Raw genomic sequence first — 15685 nt, 5'->3', positions numbered from 1 at the left:
AGAGAAAACGATAGACAGAGAACTTAGGAAAAAACTGAGGGAAAAATCGAAAGAATAGAAAATGATAGATCTATTACCTTGCCAATGAAGAACGACGTCCACTGCTCCTCCGAGCTTCGGTGTCACTCCTCTGATCATCTATCTACAAGCGGCTTCAAGCTTGCTCGTAGTCAGGGTTTCAATGAATAGAGAAACAAAAAGAAGAAAATCATGGGACGATAGATTGGATTGCACCAGATCAAAACTTGCAGGTGCCACATCATACGACACGTAAGCTCCATGTTAGCTATGCATTTCATGAAACGCACAACCGTTGGGGCTTCCTCCAACGGCTATTTTCACGAAAGCCAATGAAAAAATGGGAAAACATTTATTGCCGTTTTTTTATTAAACATTACCACCAAACAGTGGTTTCGGCACCAATAAACGTTTATTGCGCCAAAAGCTGAACTGGCGCTGAGGTGGCAGCGTTTATCTGATAAACGTAAACGGAACCAAACATCCCCTATGTCATTTTGTTGTCAAAAAAATCTTTAAAAAAAAATTGCCAAACGACACCTAACGTAATAAGATTTAAAATAAATTATAAAATAGAATCAACTTCATACACTATCATTATTATCATTAGTTGATTTAGTTCCACAGCCTGCCATACACACATCCCATTCATCTAATCCTCACGAGGCATCTCTTCTTCGCAAATACGGATTTGCTGAATGGGGTGGCTGCGTAGCGTTGTGGCACGAATACTGCCCCACACCTTGGATTAATGCTAATCCGATCCCTTTCGTTGCTTGTCTCACTGAATAGTGAATAGAACCGAAGGGAAGTGAAGGACTTGAGTTGAGAGAGGCAGTGAGACGGAGATGAGAGAAGAGGTGCCTCTGCTGTTAGTTGAGTATGGGGAGGGTAGCCTGATTGAACAGATTGTGTTGGAATTAAAGAAGTTATGCCATGTATTCCATGACTATTATCCTTCAGGCATTTGCTGGTCACTTGGGGGATCTCGACCTTGCTGCCTTCTCCGTTGTTACCACCGTCTTTATCTCTATAAGTTTCAGATTCCTGGTACCTGTTCTTTAGCTTTTCTTCCTTTTATTTTAAATTTTACTAGCATATCTCTATACGATGCTTCGAATCTGAATTGATGATGAGACGGGGATTTAGTTAGTTAGGAATGGCAAGCGCGCTCGAGACGCTGTGCGGCCAAGCCTATGGAGCTAAACAGTATCACATGTTGGGAATTTATTTGCAACGTTCGTGGATCGTTATGTTCCTCTCTTCGATTCTGCTCTTGCCCATTTACGTTTTTGCGACTCCCATTTTAAGGCTCATGGGGCAGTCAACGGATGTGGCCGAACAATCGGAAAAAGTGTCTCTCTGGTTGATCCCGTTTCATTTCTCCTTTGCGTTTGAATTCCCATTGCAGAGGTTTCTGCAATGCCAGCTTAAGACCGCAGTGGTTGCGTGGATCTCTGTTGGGGCACTTGTCCTCCATGTGTTTGTTAGTTGTTTTTTCGTTTATAAAACTTAGGGTCGGTCTTGTTGGAACTGCCATCACTCTTGATTTCTCCTGGTGGGTAACGGCGTTGGGGCTATTAACGTATACGATTTGTGGGGGGGGGTGTCCTCTCTCTTGGACTGGATTCTCTACCCAAGCGTTTTCTGGGCTTTGGCAATTTCTCAGACTCTCTTTGGCTTTAGGAGTCATGCTATGGTATTACTGCCCTGCCTTTCTCTGCTTCCTATTCCATTAATATATGGTTAGACGATAATAAGGAGAGGTTAGGAATCTTTTTTGGGTCTCTAAAATTTTAATCTTTCTGATATTGCAGCTTGGAGAACACGTAGTATAGAATATTGATAATAGCTTCCGGGTATTTGAGGAAAACTGAGGTTGCAGTTTGATGAAGGAAGATTTGGCCCGATCACGCAAATCACGGCACGTGGCAAAAAAGGCAAGCAGGTCGGAACTCAAGACCATACCGAGGGTACAAACGTCAAAGGGAAGGGACCAGCAGGCTCGAGCTCCCTACTTAGAGCTCGAACTCTCTAGCGAGAGGCCCGAGGCCCAAGCTCCCTACTTAGAGCTCGGACTCCCTAGCAAGAGGCCCGAGCTCCCTACTTAGAGCCCGGACTCCCTAGCAAGAGGCCCGAGCTCCCTACTTTGTGCCCGAGCTCCCTACTTAGAGCTCGAACTCCCTAGCAAGAGGCCCGAGCTCCCTACTTAGTGTCCGAGCTCCCTACTTAGTGCCCGAGCTCCCTACCTAGAGTTCGAACTCCCTAGCAAGAGGCCCGAACTCCCTACTTAGTGATCGGACTCCCTGCGAGGAGCCCGAACTCTCCCTTTTGACCTCGTCACACAAAGTAGAGACCCGAACGGGCCCGTCTTATGACAATTCGGGGCCTCCCCTTCTCCAAACTCGAGACTTCGCCTTACGCATCACTCCAGGTACGTCGCTTCCGGAGCATTGAACTGGACGAACCACGCCGTACCTGACACCGAGGGAGTCTGTATCCAAGGGCAGCGCACTGACTGACTTGGGATCTGACGCTTGACGACCGCATTCCCAACGGCCACCTGCCACCGTCACCTGTCACCACTGCCTCCAGTTACAGAGACGGCTCTGACAAAAGGAGCAGCGACGGTTCTGCCTCAGCAGAGGCGATGGCGCCCGGACTGGCAGAAGCATGGAAATACTCATTCCCGACCTGACAGGAGTCTAGGAGTGAGTGCGCGAGGCGGTTATAAAAGGCGCTCCACCCCCAAAGAGGAGGTATGCAAAACCTTGCGCTATCTGATTTATCTTGCCTTTGAAAGATCCTAACTTAAGCTTCGGAGCCTTTACACCGGGTTCTCCCCGGAGCTTCTTCATCTCCTACGTTTCAGGTCCCCGCTACTTGATTCAGAGACAAGGTCATTGACAGCTAAGACCGGCCGGATTGCACATCATCACAGTTGATGCTCTTCCCATCTGGTTAGGACCTTCTAGCTCCACTATCCATATTCGTGTTTTCCATTATTATATTTGTAAACCTGAATTTGTTTTCCACCAAAATGTGATATTACCTGGCAGTATAACCATTTATGCGTGGGAGTCGATGATCCAGCTTGGGTTCTTTGCTGCAACAGGGTACTCTCTCTCTCTCTCAAACTATTTGTGTGTGGTGTGTGAGATTATTAAAAGAGAAGATGAAAATTGACGGGAAAAAAGTGGCAAAAGAATCTGGTAGGGCCAGTGGTAACAATTTAACCTCAAATGGGACGCCGTCGCAAACAAAATGGAAGTACGTATAGCGACGTACAAGAGTCCAACAGATTGCTAGCATAAGCCATGGATTTGGGGAGACGGAGTTTCCTGAAAGCAAAAACCGTGCGAACAACCTGAACCTGAGATAGCCCTGATGTGTAACTGGATGCCGTGCTCTTATGCTGTGTTTGGTTTGAAAGGAAATGTAGGGAAATTATACAAGATTTGTTAAGGTTTTCTTGACTTTCCCTTCCTTTCCTTACCTTTTCTTTCAAACCAAACACAGCCTTAACATGTTCACACGGTTTTTGCTTTAAGGAGATTAGGCTCCAATAGGAAATTTATATATAATGGCATATATGAAAAAGTATTTAATTATTTACAATTGATATAACAGAATGCATAGATATAATACAATTTTATTGATAATGCATCAATCAAGAGTCCAAAATACAAAGCATATGCATTTATTATATTTTAATTCTTATGTCAGATTATTTTCTAGTTTACTATTTTTACTTTACATTAACAAAAAAAGTCAACCAAATATTAAATTCTTAAATGTAAATTAAAATATCAATTAATAATTTATAAAAATATATAATATCAACTTAAAATATTATCAAATCTATTAAAATTTCTAAGATAAATATCATATGTGAATTCATAATTTTTAAATACTAAATGATTATTCCATAATTAATATTTTTATTTCTATATTTTTTCTGAAATTCAAAATCATTTTTGATACAAATGTAGATTAGTAGATTTGATAGATTGAATTTAATAGTGTATTCTTGAATATTTTGTATGCGTAAACAATAAATATGTTGTCATTTAATGTAAATTAAAATATTAATTGATAATTTAAAAAATATATAAACATTTGAAGATACACATCATGTGCAAATTTATAAATTTTAAGTACTAAAATAATTATTCCATTATGAATATTTTATTTGTAAAAATTTCTTGAGATTCAAACCATATTTTGATATAAATGTGGATTTGGTAGATTATTTATTCCATTAGTTTATAAAATACTAATTTTGAATATTATTCTTTTTAATTTTTAATTAAAGTTGTTAAACATAAATATGTATTATTTATTTGGATTGCATGTGGAGTCTAAAATTAATAAAAGTTATTTTTATGTAGCATATTATCACAAAAAGCAAGATAGCTTAGTGGTTTAAGGACTTGGGTGCTGGGTGTTAGGTATTAGGTGACTTGGTTTCAAATCACACTATACTCATTTTTCAATAGAAAAGCACATTGTATTGCTGTGTTATTGGTATGTATCGGTGTGTATCAGTTAAGACAAAGCAATACAGACGGATATGCACCCGTATTGGCTCGGTATGCACTGGTAGGATACAATGCGATATTTACGATTTCAATACGATATGCCCTGTATTGGATGTATTGTATTGATATTTGGAACCTTGGATGGAGGTTGGGCCGCTTTAGGTTGAGGGTTAAGGTCAATTTTTTAGCATTATTATATATAAAAGGGAAAATCTATGATACCGAAAGACATGATACTAGAATGGCTATGACCAATCACAACCCCCCGTGAATTTTGGTGAAAACCCACCTGATTGGTTCCTACTTTTATGATGGTGGTTGATTAGTTGTAAGTTTTGTCAGTATCATGTCTTTCTGGCATCCTAGTCGAACCCTATATAAAAAGATATATTTATTTTTCTTTAGAAAATTTTGCTTCAAACCTGTAATTGTTGACATACATGCATACATTTATGGAAGCATAGGTACATATATACATTAATGCATATGTGTACATGCACACACACAAATACAGGTTTATATAGGGCAAATTAAAGACAATTGCATCAGGATCTGCTATGAATACTAGCATGTAAAACAGGCTATGTAACCAATCCTTAGTGAACATGCCAATGTTCCATACACATGGATACACAGATCACTTGTGATTACATGGCCCATTTTACATGCAAATGCTTATAGCAGACCTGGAGTCCAGACAACCACCTTACTCTTAGGCGTTGTTCGTTTTTTTAGAAAGCTATTTACTTGGGTATGTGAACTTACCTAGGTATGTGAATTACCTGTGTTCTTTTGATTCTAAGGTAAATTATACAATGACTATAAAAATTCATTGTTAGAATCGACAAAGTTATCCTAACATGTTTTGTCAACTCTTGCCCCAAGTGTGAAAGTTACGTATCCACCTAGGAAATGTATATCACTCACCTGGGTAAGTAATACCTACGGAAAGTGATTTTTTTTGCGGGTCCCTCATGAATCTAGAAAACAAACATGGGAAAAGCAGTCAATGGTAGGGGTGTTCATTCAGTCGGTTCAGTTTGGAAATAAAACCTAACCGATATTTCGATTAGGCCATTTTCATGAACCGAATTAGACTTGAAAACCGAACCGAACTGAACCAATTTCATATCAGTTTAGTTCAGTTTTAAATCGGTTAATTTGGTTAGTTAAAATATAAATGTATGCTATATTTATATGAATACTTATTATTAAAATATATCAACATTCATAATTAAAATACATATTATATATTATTATTACTACAAATATTAATATTAACTTATATCAATGTTAATATTAATATTTAAAATACATATTAATATTAATGTTATTATTACTATAAACATAATTATATGTATTTATTTTGGTTAATTCGGTTTTCATTTCAGTTCAGTTGATTTTTTTTTTCTTAAATCGAACCTAAAACCAAAAACTGATATTTCTAAAATCATCAAACCAAGTTGAACTGAAAATCAAAATAACCAACTGAATTGACTTATTTGGTTTGGTTCGGTTCAGTTCGATTTTCGATTTGATAACCGAATTTGAACACCCCTGGTCAATGGGAACCACAATCCCATTGACCAATTCCCCCCTTTAGAATCCAGAAAACAAAAGGGGCTTTAGGGGATATGGCACTTAGGCCCTCAAACTTTTTGATTATAGCACTTTGTCCCTGCTGTTGCATTCCGTCAGTTTGTGGAATGTTCCTTAGTATTTATAAAACCTTAAATTACCCTCATGTTATTTATAAAACCTCAAATTACCCTTATGTTATTTTATGACTGTATGCATGCACAGGAAACCTGCTTTCCAAAGGAACAAGGACAATGGTTTGAATGATTATTCTGTAGTTGACTCTATATTACTTGAAACCCTTTGATTTCAACCCAAAATGGCTGGCAGCTTCATGGAGGCATGGACATTGTTCTTCAGAATCATGAACTACTGCTCTTCCAAAGCTTCTAGTAGATTCTTGAATTTGGCACTTTTGTTACATAAAATCACAATGTCAATTCTTTTTTTTGGTTCAAATGTCTTCATGTTGATTGGTATGTTGGGAAACTATGAAGGTGGATACAGTCCAAAATTTTTTATGAGAAAGTGGGGTTTGAGGATGAGATATGTGGTCTAACTAAAGGAGTTATATTTTTTAAGTGCTTTCTTCTCAAGTTGGTTTTTGTTGAAAGGTTATTATTCTGTATGTTTAGTACCACAGGGGTACATTGGTACTTTCAGCATCTTTTAATTTTAAGTTGTCACCCTAGTATAAATAATAAAAAGATGGTGCCGCCAGCACCTTTTGTGTCTCTAAATCTCTGTCTTTCTTCTCTCTTCTCTCTTCCTTTCTTCCTTCTTCTTTTCTGGATAACATGGTATCAGAGCGGGACTGTTAGATCTGAAAGAAGAGATCGAGCAAGCTTTTTTTGTCTTCTCCCTTCGCCAAATATAGTGAGATTCATTGAAGATCCAGATCCAGATTCAGATCGGACTGAAGTACTCTCTCTCCCCTTCTCCTTTTTTTTTTATTTTTTTTCTGGTCGTGTGCCAGAACAGAACCTGTAATAGGTTCAGTTTGTTAATGTGAGGCGAGCAGCACCCTCTTCTTTCCTTTTTTGTGGGATCAGCTGATCCCTGTAACAGACTGTAGGTCGGTGATGACCTTTATATGTTGCGACAGCAGCCTTCTAGTGAATTTGTAGGTCAGGGGAAGACCTGTATATGCTGCGACAGCAGCCACACTTGATTTGTAGGTCAAGAGAGGACCTTGTACATGCTGCTACAAAAGTCATACCTGATTTATGGTGGACCAGTGATGACCTGTGAATTCGGTAATAATAGCTGATTTTGTTGAAGAACTGAGATTTAAAAGAGGGGAAAGGAGGGGAGTAGTTGTCTCTAATTCCCTGGTTCAAAGTTTTTTTTTTTATTGGGGTGTTAGGCTGCTTCTATTTGATCTTTTTTGTGTTTAGTTGGAGTGCAACCTAAAGTTGTGATTATGAGTGGTGAAAACTTTGCCACATATGGAGTTTCCTCAATGCAGAACGGAACAAGTGGGGGTATAGATTTATCCTTCCCTATGACTGTTATACTCCTGGATGGTTTGAATTATTTAGAATGGTCGAGGGGGATCAAGTTATACATTATTGCAAGGGGAAAAATAGGGTATATAAATGGGAGAATTAAAGAACCGAATTCCGGGAGTGCTGAGTATGACAGATGGAACCAGGAAAACAACATGGTTATGTCCTGGCTTTTGGTGTCTATGCAACTTCAGGTGAGAAGGAACTTTATGTGGGCTGAAATGGCTTATGAGATCTGGGAACAGGCAAAATCGACCTATTCTGAACTACGTCACTATGCAAAAATCTATCAATTATAGGCAAAAATATCCACTTGTAAATAGGGGGAGAGGAACCTTTTTGCATACTATTCAGATTTGACCTCCATCTGGAAGGAGTTAAATCACTATCAGAGTGTAGACTGAAAGTGTGATGAAGATGCAAAAGAATACAAGAAGCTTGTTTCCCAACAAAGAGTGTTTGCATTTCTCCATAGTTTGAATCTAGTATATGAATCCATTAGAGTCCCAATCCTAGGCAGCAAGGATCTTCCATCTGTTAAGGAGGTTTATGCATTAGTACAGTTGGAAGAAAGTAGAAGAAATTTAATGAACAACTTCGGAGGGGATGCAGTTGTGTTGGCAGCAAAATGGAATGTTACTACAGGTGGGGGGAATTTTTTTAAGAAGGGGGGCCCTCAGAAAAGGGTGGAAGATAGACAAATTATGGTGCACCCATTGCTAGAATCCCCGACACACCCGAGAAACATGTTGGGATCTTCATGGAAAGCCTAAATGGGCCCAGGAATTAATCAAGAAGCAATGTTCAGACCCGAATAGGAAGTCAGGACAGCAAGGTCCAAGAAAGTTCACCACAATAAATATGGCTTCTCAGGAGAATCAGCCCCCTACTACTACTATGACTCAGACACACACTTCTAGTTCTGACCCGAGGGAGGATATTATTAATTCCTTCCGTGACCATTTGGAACTCTGGTAGAGCAATTCGTCAGATGGATTCTTCTCCTCCTTCAACTTCATTTGCGTCTACATCAGGTAGCTCTACCACAGCTTTCCATGTATCGTCTCATCCCCCTGACTCTCCTTGGATAATTGATTCTGGAGCGCCAAAACATATGACTACTGAGTCCACTTATTTCCAGACTTACCACCTCCTCTCTGGAAGAGACAAGGTGATGGTTCATATTCTACCATAGCTGGTCAAGGAACCATTTCTCTTCCCTTTGGCCTCACCCTGACTAATGTCTTACATGTTCCAAAATTCTCTATTAATTTGTTTTCTGTTAGTAGTATCACTAATTCCTTAAACTGCTTAGTAACTTTTTTCCGTTCTTATTGTGTATTCTAGGATTTGGCCTCGGGGAAGACGATTGGTAGAGGACGTATGGTGAATGGACTCTACATGCTGGAGAATAAGGCTGGTCTTACAGTCACAGAGTTCAGAGTCAGTCTAGTACAAATCAGGTCTATTTATGGCACAGTCGTCTCGATCATTTGTCTTTTGAGTCTTTAAAATTGGTGTTTCCAGAGTTATTTAAGTCAGTGTCAGTGTCACTGTTTACATGTCAAACTTGTCAATTGAGTAAGCATTGTAGAACTCATTTTTCTTCAAAGAATAATAAATCTAAATTTCCTTTCCATATTATTCATTCTAATGTTTGGGGCCCTGTTACTTTACCGTTTGAGAATGGCTACAAATATTTTATTACCTTTATTGATGATTACTCCAGATACAGATGGATATATCCCATGCGAACCAGGGATGAAGTACCACAAATTATCCAAGATTTCCACCGAATGATCTTCACCCAATTTCTAACTAAGATCCAAAATTTCCAATCTGATAATGCCAAAGAATATTTTCATAATTATCTTACGGAATTCTTTGCTTCGCATGGATTACTTCACCGTAGCTCTTGTGTTCGAACACCACAACAAAATGGTGTTGCTAAAAGATAAAACCAACACCTTCTTGAAGTGGCTAGGGGTTTACTCATTCATATGAATGTCCTAAAACGTTTTTGGCTTGAGGCAGTCCTTTGTGCTACCTATCTCATTAACCGTATGCCCTTTCGCTGGTTAGAGTGCAAAGCCCCACATTAGCTTCTTTTTCCCAAGGCTCCTCTTCTTTCTATTCCTCCTCGTGTGTTTGGTTGTCATTGCTTTGTTCAAAATCTAGCTCCCACCTGTGGAAAATTAGATTGTCGTGCTATTCATTGCATCTTCTTGGGGTACTCCCTCACTCAAAAGGGGTACCTATGCTTTGATCCCGTCTCCCGGATATATTATGTTTCTATGGATGTCTCCTTCTTTGAGAGTGAGCCTTTCTTCCTTGTTTCTCCTCAGGGGGAGTGTAGAAATGAGAAGAAACTGGTCCGGCTGCCTTCTCTTTCATGTTTTCTTTCGGCATCACAAAGGCTAGCCAAGTTCAAGAGCTGTGGAGCATCCAGAAACTGTACCACCAATACCATCAAACTATTAGGTCTTGCACAACTAAACACCCCATATCCCACTTTGTTTCCTATGAGAACATTTCACCTTCGGGCCTTTCTCTCTTCCATCGACAGCGTTCCTATTCCTAAGAATGTGGCAGAAGCTCTTTTGATACCTGAATGGACAGATGCTATGAAGGAAGAGATTAATGCTTTACATAAAAATGGTACATGGGAACTTGTAGATGGCACATCGGGTTTTCATAGTAAAACACAGGGTTTATGGCACAGTGGAGCGATATAAAGCTCATTTAGTAGCAAAGGGGTTTACAAAAGTGAATGGAGTGGATTATGCAGAAACTTTTGCACCCGTTGCTAAGATGAACTCCATTAGAGTTCTTTTCTCCTTAACTACTAATCTTGACTGGGATCTTCATCAACTTGACATCAAGAATGCATTCTTAAATGGTGACCTTGAAGAGGAAGTATACATGGTGAAACCCCCTGTTTCCAAGCTCAAGGTAATGAACAGAAAGTGTGTAGGTTAAAAAACTCATTATATGGCCTAAAACAATCACCAAGAGACTGGTTCAGTAGGTTTTATGTTGTAGTTCAGCAAAAAGGTTACAAGCAATGTCAATCTGATTACATAGTGTTTGTGAAAAGAGGGGAAGGGAGGATTGCGGCACTGATAGTATATATTGATGACATAGTTATCACTGGTGATTGGAATGATGAAATTCAAAAGATGAAGAGTTTCCTTACTACCCAGTTTGAAGTGAAGGATCTAGGTCCTCTAAGGTACTTCCTTGGGATTGAAGTGGCCCGCTCACAAAAGGGTATTTTCATTTCCCAAAGAAAGTATGATTTAGATTTACTCCAAGATACAGGAAAATTGGGAGTGAAGCTTGTTGATTTCCCTATTGATCCTAACTACAAATTAGGAGACTGTCAAGGTGAACCCATTGAGGATGTGAAACAGTTTCAGAGACTTGTAGGAAGACTGCTATATCTTTCTATGGCTCGACCAAACATTGCTTATGCAGTGGGTGTTCTTAGTTAGTTCATGCATGCTCCTAAGACTATCCACCTTGAAGCAGCAGAAAGATTTCTCAGATATCTTAAGAAGTTCCTAGGTGCAGGATTGTTGTTTCAAAAGCACGGGCATTTGAAAGTTGAAGTATATACATATGCAGATTGGGCAGGACCCTTGAATGACCGGAAGTCAACAAGTGGCTATTGTACCTTTATAGGAGGGAACCTAGTTACCTGGAAAAGCAAAAAGCAGAATGTGGTAGCTAGGTCTAGTGCTGAAGCTGAATATCGGGCAATGTCTCATGGAGTGGCTGAAATTATGTGGCTAAAGAATTTGTTGAGTGAGTTGGGCTTTCATGTTGATGGACCTATGACTCTTTACTGTGATAACAAAGCAGCCATTTACATCGCCACTAATCCTATGTTGCATGATAGAACTAAGTATATCGAAGTTGACAAACATTTCATCAGAGAAAAGGTTGTCGCAGGGGAAGTGTGTACTCCCTATGTCAGTTCTGAAGACCAACTTACAGACATCTTTACAAAAGGGTTACACCACCTGTGACGTTATGATTTATGTGACAAGGTGGGCATGATTGACACCTATGTCCCAACTTGAGGGGGAGTGTTGAAAGGTTATTATTCTGTATGTTTAGTACTGTAGGGGTACTTTGGTACTTTCAACACCTTTTAATTTTAAGTTGTGTCACCCTAGTATAAACAAGAAAAAGTTGGCGCCGCCAGCACCTTTCGTGTCTCCAAATCTCTGTCTTTCTTCTCTCTTCTCTCTTCTCTCTTCCTTTCTTCCTTCTTCTCTTCTGGATAACAGTTGTATTTGGAAACAAATATGTAAAGAGTTCAAAGATTTGGTTGCCAATGAGAAAAGTTCTCCTTAATGTTAATATCATTTTTCTTATTTATGGATTTTCTATAATGCAGAGTGAGGATTGCTAATGAACTTGGAGCACAGAATGGGAGAGGTGCAAAGTTTGCTGCCGTAGTCTCGATGGTGACCTCTTTGCTAGTTGGACTCTTCTTTTGGTCCATGATTATGGCTTTCCATGACAGGATTGGGATGATATTTACTTCTAGCACCGTAATTCTACATTCTGTTAATTAACTGGCAGTCTTATTAGCATCAACTATTCTTCTCAACTGCATCCAGCCAGTTCTTTCTGGTAAATGGAACTTTTTTATTTTTTGTAAATTTTAATGAATTCACATTAACACAAACTATGATGTCTTGTTGTGAAAATATTCTGTTTTAAGGGGTAGCTGTTGGATCAGGATGGCAAGAACTAGTGGCATATATTAATGTAGGTAGCTACTATCTTATTGGGGTCCCTCTAGCTCTTATCATGGGATGGGCCCTCCAGTTTGGTATTACGGTATGTTTTCTTTCTTTATCTAAATGCACTTGCACATGTACACAATTTAGAATCATACGCAGCTTAGTGGTGGGAACATATTATGCCACTTTCTGCTTCCGATTGGGAGTCTTGATTCCACAGTCCTTAGAGTGTGCATCGGATATCACATAAGTACTCATTAGAAAGTAAATAAGAATTACACCTAGCATCTTAGTATGACTTTAATTATATAGATCTGAAGAGAAATAATGTAAAGTTGGAGAACACTTACCAATACGAAATATTTTTAAAACTAATAAAAATGCATGAGCTACAGGAAAAGAATTACTTGTTGATTACTGCATAAGAAGAAAATAAATTAATAAATAATAAGAAACAAATGAAACCATCAAATAAATAAATAAATCATAAATTTATCATTTTGACTGCCCAGTTTTTACTTTTGTCAAACACCTACTGAATATTAGTTTGTTTTTTCCTTTTCCCTTTATTTTCTTTATTTCATTAAATCTTTGTTACTATTCTGCTCCTACTCCAGGTTCTACACATTAAGGTCTAAGACTATCGTTTTCCACTGTCCTTGACTATAATTAGGTTGGGGTAATATGGTTATGATGGCTGAGAAATGGTGGAAAATGAGCTCTGTTTTCTCACATTTATTTGGTTGTTTTACCATATCAATATGGCTAAACAGGAATATGATGTTAAACATCCTTGAAAATGTACTTTGACCAGTATAATAATGTCTATTAGATCACATATGCTTGAGAATGTGGTACCATCTTGTTTTAGTTCACTAGATGAATATGCAGTACTTTTTTCTGTGGACGATGCTAACTTCAGCAAGTGGAAGTTTGGAATCCTAGCTTCAGTGGAAGATCCCTCTTTGAGCAATAATTGATCGAGTATCCCAATAGTATTGTCCTTGACAGTTTGGGATGAACCAGATTCACTTGTCCATCTCACAACGTGCCCCTCCCACCTTAAGTTGAGCCCTGACTGTGCACCATGAAAAATAATATAATTTTTCTTAGGAGTTGCTTTGTTGTTTCACCTTTATCTTATTCACAATTAAATAATTTCCAGTTGAAATGTAGATTAAGCGGTATTTTATGATGGCTGTACTAGTTGGACAAATACAACTAACATACTTGATGAAGAGTTTCTTTTCTCCAAATTACAAAGAATGTCATATGGTTCTTCAGACTAATGCCATATTTTTAATCCTAACTTTCAAAGATAGGATATTTATCCACAAGTGAGTAACTGAACTTTAAGAGGTGGAATCAGAATTAGTAAATGGACTGGAGAGCCACACTATACAATGAATCTTTTAAATTGTCTGCTATTTGGAAAAAATCATTAATGTTAACCTCTGCACTCATCTGTCAATAGCTGTTGACCTAATGCTTGCATATATTTTGAGCACTTCCATCCTCTGTTAATTATTGACTAATAGAATGTCTTCGTTGACCATATTCTTTTAAAAAAATGTATTCAAATGGAATAAACTTTCCCTTTACTCAACTAATGATCAAAGTAACTGAAAATTTGTATTCATTGACCACAGTAGCTGTAAAATTTTCTTTGTTCTGTCCTTCTGAGTAGCATTTGATGTCTGTCACTTGGAGTTGGTAGATTTGTCAGAGGGGAGAAATAATTGGTTCTAATGTCAACACATTTTTTCAGAATGTAATGTCAAAACATTTGGGGATGGAGCTTTGATATACAACAGCCTAGGGTAGGGATGTTTTTCACAATATACTCAAAAAGAAAATCATCCTCTGCACTTCGGATGTCAAAAATGTAGTAAATGATGGGCCATGGGGCTGATCTTGCAGAGAAAACTGTACACATGGTCAATCCAAGTGGCTGGCTTCATTGGGTTTGAGCCTTTTCCGTTGCAGAATAACCAGTATGCTAAAGGCTGTTAGGTTTTTGCAGTTCTTGTTTCATGGAAAAATTTATGAGCATTGGCATGCGTATGGACATGAATTTTGTTTATAAATTTCTGAGTAGTCTCAGTTTCCCAGCAATCCCAAAGAACGGGACAGATGAAGTTGGTAATATTCTTAATCGCTATGATGTATAAATTTATGTCATGGTTCCTAACAGACCTTTTTTACTTAATATCTAACAGCTTCTGAATTTTCTTTCAAGGACTAGACCTTTCTCTCAAATTCCACCTGTGCTGTATTTGTCAGGGAATCTGGACCGGAATGATATGTGGGACTGTAGTTCAAACCTTGATACTGACCTTCATTACCATGAAATGTAATTGGGAAGAACAGGTAAAGTCTGGTCCATTTATGTAATCGGTATCCACGGATTTAATATTTTGATTGATTTATGCATGTTAGTGTAACTTGTTGGGATTTCACACAAAAGACTTCTATTCTCAGGCTCAGAAAGCCAGCACTGAACTGGAAAAACAGGCAGATTTCAATCCTTAACTTGGGAATTGCATCACCATGGTTTTTTTATAAATCATGCAAAATATTTGTGTTCACATTTAGGTGTTGATGATTGGATGTAAAGTTGCTTTTTTCCCCATGTCTTAACGATGCTTAGCTAAACAGAAGAGACGACAAGATTGAATTGTTTATCCTTTATTTTTTGAAGCCAATTGTTTATCCCTTCAGTGAGCTATGGAAGAAGTAACAAACAGAACAGACTTCATTTATTTTCTCCATAGAGGTAGGGGTGTCAATGGACCGGTTTTGGATTGGACCATGTCCAAACCAAAATCAATTTGGACGGATTGGACGGATCAATTTGGACCAAACATAATGGTCCAAAGTATTTATTGGATTGGTTGGACCTGGTCCATCCATAATAAATTTATAATGGATTGGGTTGGATTGTACCAATATCTGGTCCATTGATTGAAGATAAGAATATAGGTGTCAATGGACCAGGCTTTAGTTAGAATTAATCTAAATTAAAACAAATTTGAACATATTGGACGGTCCAGACATTGAATTAGACTGGTCCAAATGATCCAAGATATTCATTAGATTGGATTGGACCTAATCCATTTGTAATGACTCACATTGGACTGGATTGGATTGGACCAAATTCAGTCCAATTCACACACACCTACATAAAAGTGAATGGTCTTGAATCTTGATTATTGTAAGAAATAATGTATAGGAATAAAGCCATTGCCAAATGCTAATGGACGCCCATGCCATGATTTAAAAT

General features: G+C 38.3%; 1 pseudogene across 1 annotated transcript; it reads left to right on the top strand.

Moving 5' to 3' along the window:
• Positions 1-642: 642 nt before the first annotated feature.
• Positions 643-15094, top strand: LOC104604089 (protein DETOXIFICATION 27-like; annotated as a pseudogene). Its single transcript, XR_016076671.1, has 8 exons — positions 643-1068; positions 1172-1717; positions 1836-1922; positions 3078-3134; positions 12051-12289; positions 12381-12499; positions 14686-14772; positions 14884-15094. The product of XR_016076671.1 is annotated as a protein DETOXIFICATION 27-like (transcript).
• The last annotated feature ends 591 nt before the right edge of the window (positions 15095-15685 follow it).

This window comes from Nelumbo nucifera, chromosome 5 (assembly GCF_055504915.1).
Source record: "Nelumbo nucifera cultivar China Antique chromosome 5, China Antique-T2T, whole genome shotgun sequence".
In the NCBI taxonomy this organism is placed as follows: Eukaryota; Viridiplantae; Streptophyta; class Magnoliopsida; order Proteales; family Nelumbonaceae; genus Nelumbo; species Nelumbo nucifera.
The sequence above is the reverse complement of the archived record's forward strand: the minus strand, read 5'-3'. Positions and strand labels throughout refer to the sequence as shown.